Source organism: Dendrobates tinctorius, unplaced genomic scaffold (assembly GCF_039654945.1).
Source record: "Dendrobates tinctorius isolate UK_male_01 unplaced genomic scaffold, ASM3965494v1 ptg000083l, whole genome shotgun sequence".
NCBI classification, from domain to species: Eukaryota; Metazoa; Chordata; class Amphibia; order Anura; family Dendrobatidae; genus Dendrobates; species Dendrobates tinctorius.
In genome coordinates this window covers 29,049,378-29,058,746 of record NW_027361751.1, presented here as the reverse complement: position 1 = coordinate 29,058,746, position 9,369 = coordinate 29,049,378, and the positions used below count along the sequence as shown (strand labels likewise).

General features: G+C 43.2%; 1 protein-coding gene across 6 annotated transcripts in view; it reads left to right on the top strand.

The window, feature by feature from the left end:
• The window catches only part of IPO11 (importin 11), a 555,951-nt gene that overhangs the window by 414,824 nt on the left and 131,758 nt on the right, over positions 1 to 9,369 (top strand). The window lies entirely within an intron of this gene.

Genomic DNA, 9,369 nt, shown 5'->3' with positions numbered 1-9,369 from the left:
CTTCGGCAGGAGTCTGCTCTGTGGATCGATTGCCTTCACTTTTAACAAAATAATAATTCCAATAATAGTATTGTATAAAATTATTATTTATGGAGCTCCATACTATTTTTTTTCTTTAGCTGTTTCAGACACGCTCAGGCAGAATGCTAAGGTCGAGCCTTACTTTCTCGGCTTCAGTCTGAGTAGCGCGCCTTTCCAGGAAAATCCCTTTCACGTGAAATCCTAATAGAACTTGAAATGCGTAAAACTGACAGCTGTCACTAGATTGACATTTATCTTAAAAGTGAAGCTGGAAAAGCCGGAGACCTGCTCAGTACTGCTTGAAAGGTTTGCGAGACTCTTCAGATGCAAGTACAAAAAGCTGTGCTCAGTCAGTGACAAATGCATAACTTTTTGTTGTACGGTACAATGCAGCTCCTGCTGTGACCGGTCAGCTGTTTGCAGCTCCCGCTGTCACCGGTCTGCTGTTTGAAGCTCCCGCTGTCAGCTATTTGCAGCTCCCGATGTCACCGGTCAGCTGTTTGAAGCTCCCGCTGTCAGCTGTTTGCCGCTCCCGCTGTCAGCAGTCAGCTGTTTGCAGCTCTCTCTATCACCAGTCAGCTGTTTGCAGCTCCTGCCGTCACTGGTCAGCTGTTTGCCCCTCCCGCTGTCACCGGTCAGCTGTTTGCAGCTCCCACTGTCACAGGTCAGCTGTTTGCCGCTCCCGCTGTCACCGATCAGCTGTTTGCAGCTCCCACTGTCACAGGTCAGCTGTTTGCCGCTCCCGCTGTCACCTGTCAGCTGTTTGCCGCTCCCACTGTCACCGGTCAGCTGTTTGCCGCTCCCGCTGTCACCAATCAGCTGTTCGCTGCTCCCGCTGTCACCGGTCAGCTGTTTGCTGCTCCCGCTGTCACCGGTCAGCTGTTTGCCGCTCCTGCTGTCACCGGTCAGCTGTTTGCCGCTCCCACTGTCACCGGTCAGCTGTTTGCCACTCCCACTGTCACCGGTCAGCTGTTTGCCGCTCCTGCTGTCACCGATCAGCTGTTTGCTGCTCCCGCTGTCACCGGTCAGCTGTTTGCTGCTCCCGCTGTCACCGGTCAGCTGTTTGCTGCTCCTGCTGTGGCCGGATGTACACAGCGTTCAGAGCCAGAGCAGCATAGCTCCGTAATGGCCATTCTCAAGTACTGCAGCTCACATCCCACGTCAATGGAGCTGAGCTGCAGTCCCTTTGTACAGTCACTACACAGTGTATGGATATGGGCTGTTCTGCCTCTGTATACTGGGTAAATCTGGCCATGGAGTGATATATGATATTTATGACCTATAATTAATGGCAGCAGAGTCCAGTGTTTGTTCTTTGTTCCCGTACAGTAGTGATGCACATCCTGGTACATGCACAGTGACTGTGTGTATCTGAGCAAGGACACATCCGCTACAAGAGGCAGCAAGGAAAAGTCCTGATCCTCAGATCCTTGCTGCCATCATCAAACAACCAATGGTGTCCTGACATCCAACAAATAACAGTTAATAAGAGTCTCTGTGGCTGGCAGTGTTATGTGTTTGTGTGTATTGCAGGAGGTTTTTGAAGAATGATGTGTTATAAATACAGTATATATTTGGGGCGTAAATATTGTGCAGTGATGCACTTTTCTCAAAAATTTGCAAGCATGTTTTTAAGGGAATCCATCAGCAGGTTTTTGCTATGTAGTCCGAAGATAGCAGAAGATAGAGGCTGAGATACAGCGTTGAAGGATGTGTCATATATTACTTTGTGTACTGTTTACTTATAGTGACATTATTGTGACTATAAATGATTAGCACTGTCAGACTACACTAGTCTGGCTCCGTCCCCCCTTGTGATGAGCTCTGTTAATAGCCATTGTATATACAAAGCCTGTTGTGGGCGGGGTTAGCTTCCTCAGCTCTGCTACATTCTACATGTAAAAGCTCTGATTGTGTCACAACTGCTGCACCCAGTAAACTAAGTAATACATCGTTGGAATTGGGGTCTCTTTTCCTACGTTATGCTGCTCTGATGAGGTAGCAAAAACCTGGCAACAGATTTCCTTTAAGGCCCCGTTGCCTGAACCTTCTGAGTCTTAAGTCTGTGTATGGGGACTTTACGACTCTCCCCTGACACATGAAGGGGACAGAATGATTTTCGCTTGGAATTTCAATGGCTGATCCTTTTGTTCGTCAAGGAAGTTAGCAGCTGTCGGAGAAGTCTGGCCCCAGCTATCAGAGAACACAGGAATGCTCGGCCGAGTGGGTGACCCAAGGGAGAGAGATACCGAATGTGTATGGGGGCGGTTAGAGTCATTGGATCATTTATTTAACCATTGTTGCCAATGATTTATTTCTTGGAATTACCCAACGTGATGGCGGTGAGAATTAAAGGATAGTAATAAAATGGGTGTTGGGGTAAGAACTGCGAGGAGCCCTATGTTTGTGATCATAAAGTAACATAATAGAGATGATTATCTTCCATTTACCCACCTGCCGTATGCTAAGGATCACTCATAACTACTCCTCCTAAACCACATCAGGTAAGTCAAGAGCGAAGGAAAGGTTTCCGCTTATCATACAGAACACTTCAATGATGAAGAAGGACCAGCGGGCACTTAACGGTTCATCATCATACAGCGTGTGAGCGAATAAATGTTTCTTTGTTTCTGGTGTACTTGCCATAAATTTGTTCCTTTTTCTAACATGTTGTAAATGCCGCTGTTGTCCTGAATCTGGTGTTGTTTTTTCTTTTGTTCCTACTTTTGTTCCCTCCCTGTATCTAAATTTAGACTGTTTAGTCAACTGAGTGTGGTCCCTGAACAAACTCCAAATTAAGAAAAATGAAAAAAATTACATATTTATGGCAATTGACAGGTCCTGTTTAAAGGGAATAAGTCAGCAGGTTTTTGTGATCTGAAGATGGAGAGACATAGGGGCTGAAACACAGTTTTCAGCGATGTATCACTTAATAGGCTGGGTGCTGTTGCTTCCATGCAATGAAGGTTTTATCACCTGGAGTTTATCACTGCCAGACTACAGATTATGAGCCCTAGTCCGACCACATCCTCTCCTCTGATAAGCAGCTCACTGTCAATAGACAATGTATACAGTAAGCTGTGGTGTGGGTGGGGGCAGCTTTCTGAGCTCCGCTACATGCTACATCTAAAAACTCTGTGATTATGTCACAACTGCTGCACCCAGTAAACGAAGTGACACATCGCTGGAATCAGGGGATCTTTCTACATTTTGGTGCTCTCAGATAAGGTAGCAAAAACCTGGTAACAGATCCCCTTTAAAAAAAATACTGCTCAAATACTGAAGTGGGAATCTGCCTTGAAAATGTATATATTATGGGACAGATTTATCAACCAGTTTTTACCAAGATTCTGATATATTGCTTGAAATCTTGCAAAATTCAAAGTTGCTTAATACATTTCTGAATTTCTGACTCCTTTAACTTTTTGAAAAATGAGCAGAGATTAAGCCCACATTTTGCAAACCCAGTGGTGGTCCCAGTTCTTCAGTTGTCACCATTCCTTTATTGGTCTCCTTTCCTAAGACTAGGCAAATATTGTAAAATAATTGTGTATAGAGGCCCTGATTCATCATAGTGGGTTTTTGCAACCCAAGATTTGCAAAAATGTTACATCTTTTAGTAGTTTCTCTCCAGTACTGTCAAAATGGGGCATAACTGGTGTTTGCCAACAAATCTGGTATAATTCATGACAAGCTGTGACGTTCCTTATGCCAGAAATCTTACTCCAGTGTCTGACTTAAGTAATATTAGCAGCGAGGCATTCAGAGGCACATGCTACTTTTCAGATGCTTTTGACCCATTAAGAGGCCTCTTAATTAATCAGGCACTTTCGACTCTAGCACTCCTTGTCATGAAGACCAGCCGTAACAACACCAGTCTTGGTGACAGGATCCCAGAATGTCAGGGGACTAAAATTTGTTCTCTTTCCAAACACATGATGGGATCACAGAAGAACCGTTATATAGAGATAGCTTACTAAGCTTTTGGAAAGAAAGTTTGTGCACACTTATTTTATGTTACATAAATTCAAAGTCCAACTTTGTGCTATAAAAAATCTTGCCAATATCTATGTTTTGCCAGTGTAGAGATTGACATCCTCTGTACGCTTCAGTTGTGAGGTTTCTTCAGTGCTGCTCCGCAGCGGAGCCCGTGTGTGCTGTTGGGAGGTGGTTGTAAAATCCTCCTCTAGTTCTCCTGCATTTACATAACTCTGTACAATTAAATTATACTCGTCTTGTAACATGTCCATTTTATAATATTCTTCATTGTTTCTTGTTTTTTGTGTGCATTTTACGCTGTAGCTTTCTATCAACTTAATTTCGTGATTTACTTCCTCCTGTCCAGAGCAGAAAACCATCTTCATGATTTTCATTAAATAAAACTTTTTTATTTTTTTTTTTATCATCACAAAAAAAAAAACACTCAGCAAAATGGAAACTTGCTAGACCAATACTTGTTGTCCTTGGGCATGAAATACCAATGTGAGGCTAAGTTCACACGTAGTGGAATTCCCGTGAAAGTTACCACGAGAATTCCGGAACTCCATTCCGCGGGAAAATCGCATTTTAAATTCCCGCAATTTTCCCGCGGAAAAACTAGTGATTTGCAAGCGTAATTAGCTTGCAGAATGTTAGCATTTTCCAAGCGATCTGTAGCATCGCTTGGAGAACTGATTGACAGGTTGGTCACACTCGTCAAACAGTGTTTGACAAGTGTGACCAACTTTTTACTATTGAGGCTGCCTATGCAACATCAGTAGTAAAAAGATCTAATGTTAAAAATAATTTAAAAAATAAAAAATCGGGTTATATTCACCTTCCGACTTTCCGCCCAGCGTCCCCAGGCCTCCGCGATGCTCCGGCAGGTCCCATCCCCAGTGATGCATTGTGGCAATGACCTTTGATGACATCGCGGTCTCGCAAGACTGCTACAGTACCGCGACACGCGACGTCAGCAAAGGTCATCGCAATGCATTACTGGGAACTGGAGCTGCCGCGTGTATCGCTGAAGCGTGAGGACGCTGCGCGGGACATCGGAAGGTGAATATAACCCGATTTTTTTATTTTAATTCTACTTTTTTACAGGGATATGGTACCCAGAGCCCGGAGGACGGTCTCCTCTCCTCTGGACCATGGGTACCATCCACAAATGTTCTGCTTACTTTTCGCATGGTGGGCACAGCCACATGCAGGAAGTAAGCAGAACAATTCATTCCTATGTGGGAGGAATCGCCGCGATTTCGCTAATTAATGAGCATGCTGCAGATTTTTCCGCGGTGAGAAAATCTACAGCATTGCGGAATCCCATAGGATTGCTTGGGATGCTGTTTTTTTGCGTTTTCGCGGTAGAAACTGCCGCGAAAACGCAAAAAAACCTGAACGTGTGAACGCAGCCTAAGAGTTGTGAGAAACATTGACATGTGGGGAATTTCTCATTTTAAATGTCAGAGCTTTAAAGGGAACCTGTCACCTCGTATTTGGCTATTCAATTGATCCCAGTGCGGTTTTGGTGAAGCTTTGTGCATCACTAACTGGCCCGGACTGGCAATCTGTGAAGGCGGGCAGATTACCAGTGGGCAGACGGCTCTGAACTACAAAATAGACCTCCTGCCCTTTAAAACTTCTGACTAAAGGCCTGTGTGCACCCGCTAATAAGGGCCCACTGCCTTGGCCGTGCGGGCGCCTGGCTACAGCCCTAGTCAGTGTAGCGCGCGCACACAGTGCCTTGAGTCAGAATTTTGAAAAGCCCGCCGTCGCGCACAGGATGCCTCTCTTTGTCTGACGCTGGCCTGTACCAGCGTCAGAGAACACACTCTACTCACCAATCCCAGGCATCCGCTCCTCAACACCTCCGATGCTGGACAGTGGCCCTGCTTCAGCTCTTCATCATCACCCATAGAATCATAGAATAATATCATCCCAGATGTCTGTCCAGCCTCAAAAGACCTTCTATTGAAGGAGAACTCACCACTTCTCGTGGCAGCCTGTTCCACTCATTGATCACCTTAACTGTCAAAAAGTTTTTTCTAATATCTAATCTGTGTCTCCTCCCATTCAGTTTAATCCCATTGCTTCTAGTCTTTCCTTGTGCAAATGAGAATAAAGTTGATCCTTCTACAATGTGACAGCCCTTGAGATATTTGTAGACAGCTATTAAGTCTCTCAATTGCAAGCTAAACATTCTTAAACAGCAGAAAAAAAAAGGCAGCAACACTTACCTGCCCAGGTCTAAGAACAAATGCACTGCAGGGTGCAGCCAGCCCATAAAGCAAGATGTTAGCAACACAGGTGCAAAATACCAGATTAACAGCCACTCTCCACATACCCATTCCTGGAGGGGATGACTGCCCAGTATAAAATTGCACAATAAAGGCCCGCATAGGGCGCTGTTCACACAAGGAAACAACACAGTGTCTGGCTCACAGCCTATTAGTCACGCCCCCTACTATTCGACTAGGCGGGCTGGCCAGCACACCCTAAATGCATCCCAGTGTGAACACCCCTCATACGAGACCAAATGTGTTTGGGCTCGGCTGCACCCTGAAAATTAATATAGTGCAAAAAGTACACAATTAGTGAGGTATTAGCTGATATTTTGGCCAAAATACTTGAGTCCGTAAACTGCGCAAAAGTTCCTCACGCAAAAAAAAAAAAAAATGAATTTTTGGAGACCTTGCCCAGATGTAGTACTTTGCATTTTTCCCTGTTAAAAACTATTCTATTAGTTGCTGCCCACTGCTCCAGTTTCTTTATATATTTTTGAATCCTCTCTCTCTTCTCTAGTATTAGCATTAGGCCGGCGAGTCTGACTTCTATACCAGGAAAGATCTTTGAGCAAATTATTAAACAACATGTATGTCAGTACCTGGATAAGAATGAAGTGATTAAACAGAGTCAGCATGGCTTTGTAACTAATAAGTCATGTCAGACTAACTTAATTTCCTTCTATGACGGAATCACTGATTGGGTGGATCATGGAAATGCTGTAGATATAGTATATCTTGACTTCAGCAAAGCATTTCACAAAGTATCTCACACAATCCTTATTGAAAAAATGACTAGGTATGGAATGGACAAGGCAACTGTTAGGTGGATTCATAACTGGCATAGTGATCGGACCCAAAGAGTGATCGTAAATGGCTGCACATTCAGTTGGAAGAATGTCTCAAGTGGGGTACCACAGGGCTCTGTCCTGGGCCCTGTGTTGTTCAACATCTTTATCAACGATTTAGATGAAGGAATTGAGGGTAAACTGATTAAATTTGCTGATGACACAAAGCTAGGAGGGATAGCTAATACTAGAGAAGAGAGAGGATTCAAAAAGATACAAATAAACTGGAGCAGTGGGCAGCAACTAACAGGATGGTTTTTAACAGGGAAAAATACAAAGTACTACATCTGGGCAATAAAAATGAAAAAAGCATATACAGAATGGGAGGAATAGGGCTAAGCAACAGCACATGTGAAAAAGACTTGGGTATACTAATAGAACACAGACTGAATATGAGTCAACAGTGTGATGCAGCAGCAAAAAAGGTAATGCAATTCTAGGATGTATTAACAGAAGCATACAGTCTAGATCACGTGAAGTCATTATTGCCCTCTCCTCCTCTTTGGTCAGACCTCATCTGGAATATTGTGTCCAGTTTCGGGCACCACATTTTAAAAAAGACATCAACAAACTGGAGCAAGTTCAGAAAAGAGCGACCAGAATGGTGACCGGTCTGCAAACCCTGTCTTATGAGGAAAGGTTGCAGGATTTGGGAATGTTTAGTTTGCAAAAGAGAAGACTGAGAGGAGACTTAATAGCTGTCTACAAATATCTTAAGGGCTATCACATTGTAGAAGGATCATCTTTATTCTCATTTGCACAAGGAAAGACTAGAAGCAATGGGATGTAACTGAATGGGAGGAGACACAGATTAGATATTAGAAAAACTTTTTGACAGTTAGAGTGATCAATGAGTGGAACAGGCTGCCACGAGAAGTGGTGAGTTTTCCTTCAATGGAAGTCTTCAAACAGAGGCTGAACAGACATCTGTCTGGGATGATTTAGCGAATCCTGCTTTGAGCAGGGGGTTGGACCAGATGGCCCAGGAGGTCCCTTCCAACTCTACGATTCTATTAGCTATCCCTCCTAGCTTTGTGTTGTCAGCAAATTTAATCAGTTTACCTTCAATTCCTTCATCTAAATCATTGATAAAGATGTTGAACAATACTGGGCCCAGGACAGAGCCCTGTGGTACCCCACTTGAGACATTCTTCCAACTGGATGTGTAGGATTGTGTGATACTTTGTCAAATGCTTTTCTGAAGTCAAGATATACTATAGCTACAGCATTTCCCTGATCCACCCAGAAGAAGGAAATTAAGTTAGTCTGACATGACTTATTAATTATGAACCCATGCTTACTCTGTTTAATCACTTCATTGTTATCCAGGTACTTACATACATGTTGTTTAATAATTTGTTCAAAGATCTTTCCTGGTATAGAAGTCAGACTCACCAGCCTATAGTTGCCTGGGTCCACCTTCTTGCCCTTTTTGAAGATAGGAACAACATTTGCTCTTCTCCAGTCTTCTGGGACTTCTCCTGTTCTCAAAGACTTTTCAAAGATTATGGAGAGGGGTTCAAAAATTTATTCTGCTATCTCCTTCAGTACTCTGGGGTGTAATTCATCTGCACCTGGAGACTTGAATTCATTTAGTTTAGCTAAGTGTTTCCTCACTATCTTTCTGTTTATAGATATCCTGGATTCTTCTATTCCCTTAATAGGACAGTGAAGATCAGTTGATGTTACATTTACTTTCTGAGAGAAAACATGCAAAATTGGAATATAAAAGTTCGGCCTTCTCAACATCCTGTCTTACCATTTCATCATTTTCATCCTGTAAAAATCGTATAGCATCTTTTCCTTTTCTTTTACTTTTTACATATCCCCCAAATCCTTTTTTATTGCTTTTGATGTCTCTTGCAAGTCTTAATTCATTGTCAGCTTAAAATAATCTGATTCGTGCCCTGCAGGTTCTGCAGGCAGCATTATATTCTTCTTTAGATATGCCTCCCTCTTTTTGATAAACATTTCTTTCTTCCTTTTTAGCATACGTTTTGGAATTGTTAATGATTGTGCTTTGAGAATCTAATTTTTCAAGATTTCCCATCCTTCCTGGACATTTTTGTCCTTAAGGATATTCAGCCATTGGATCCCTCCAATTCTCTTTCTGCGTCCCTTAAATTCTGCCTTTCTGAAATCTAACCTTGAAGTGTGAGTCTTCATAGGTTTTCCTCCTCTAGTTATCCAAAATAGCATGCTTGCTACCTCCTAGGGTCCCAGTCACTTTTACCTCC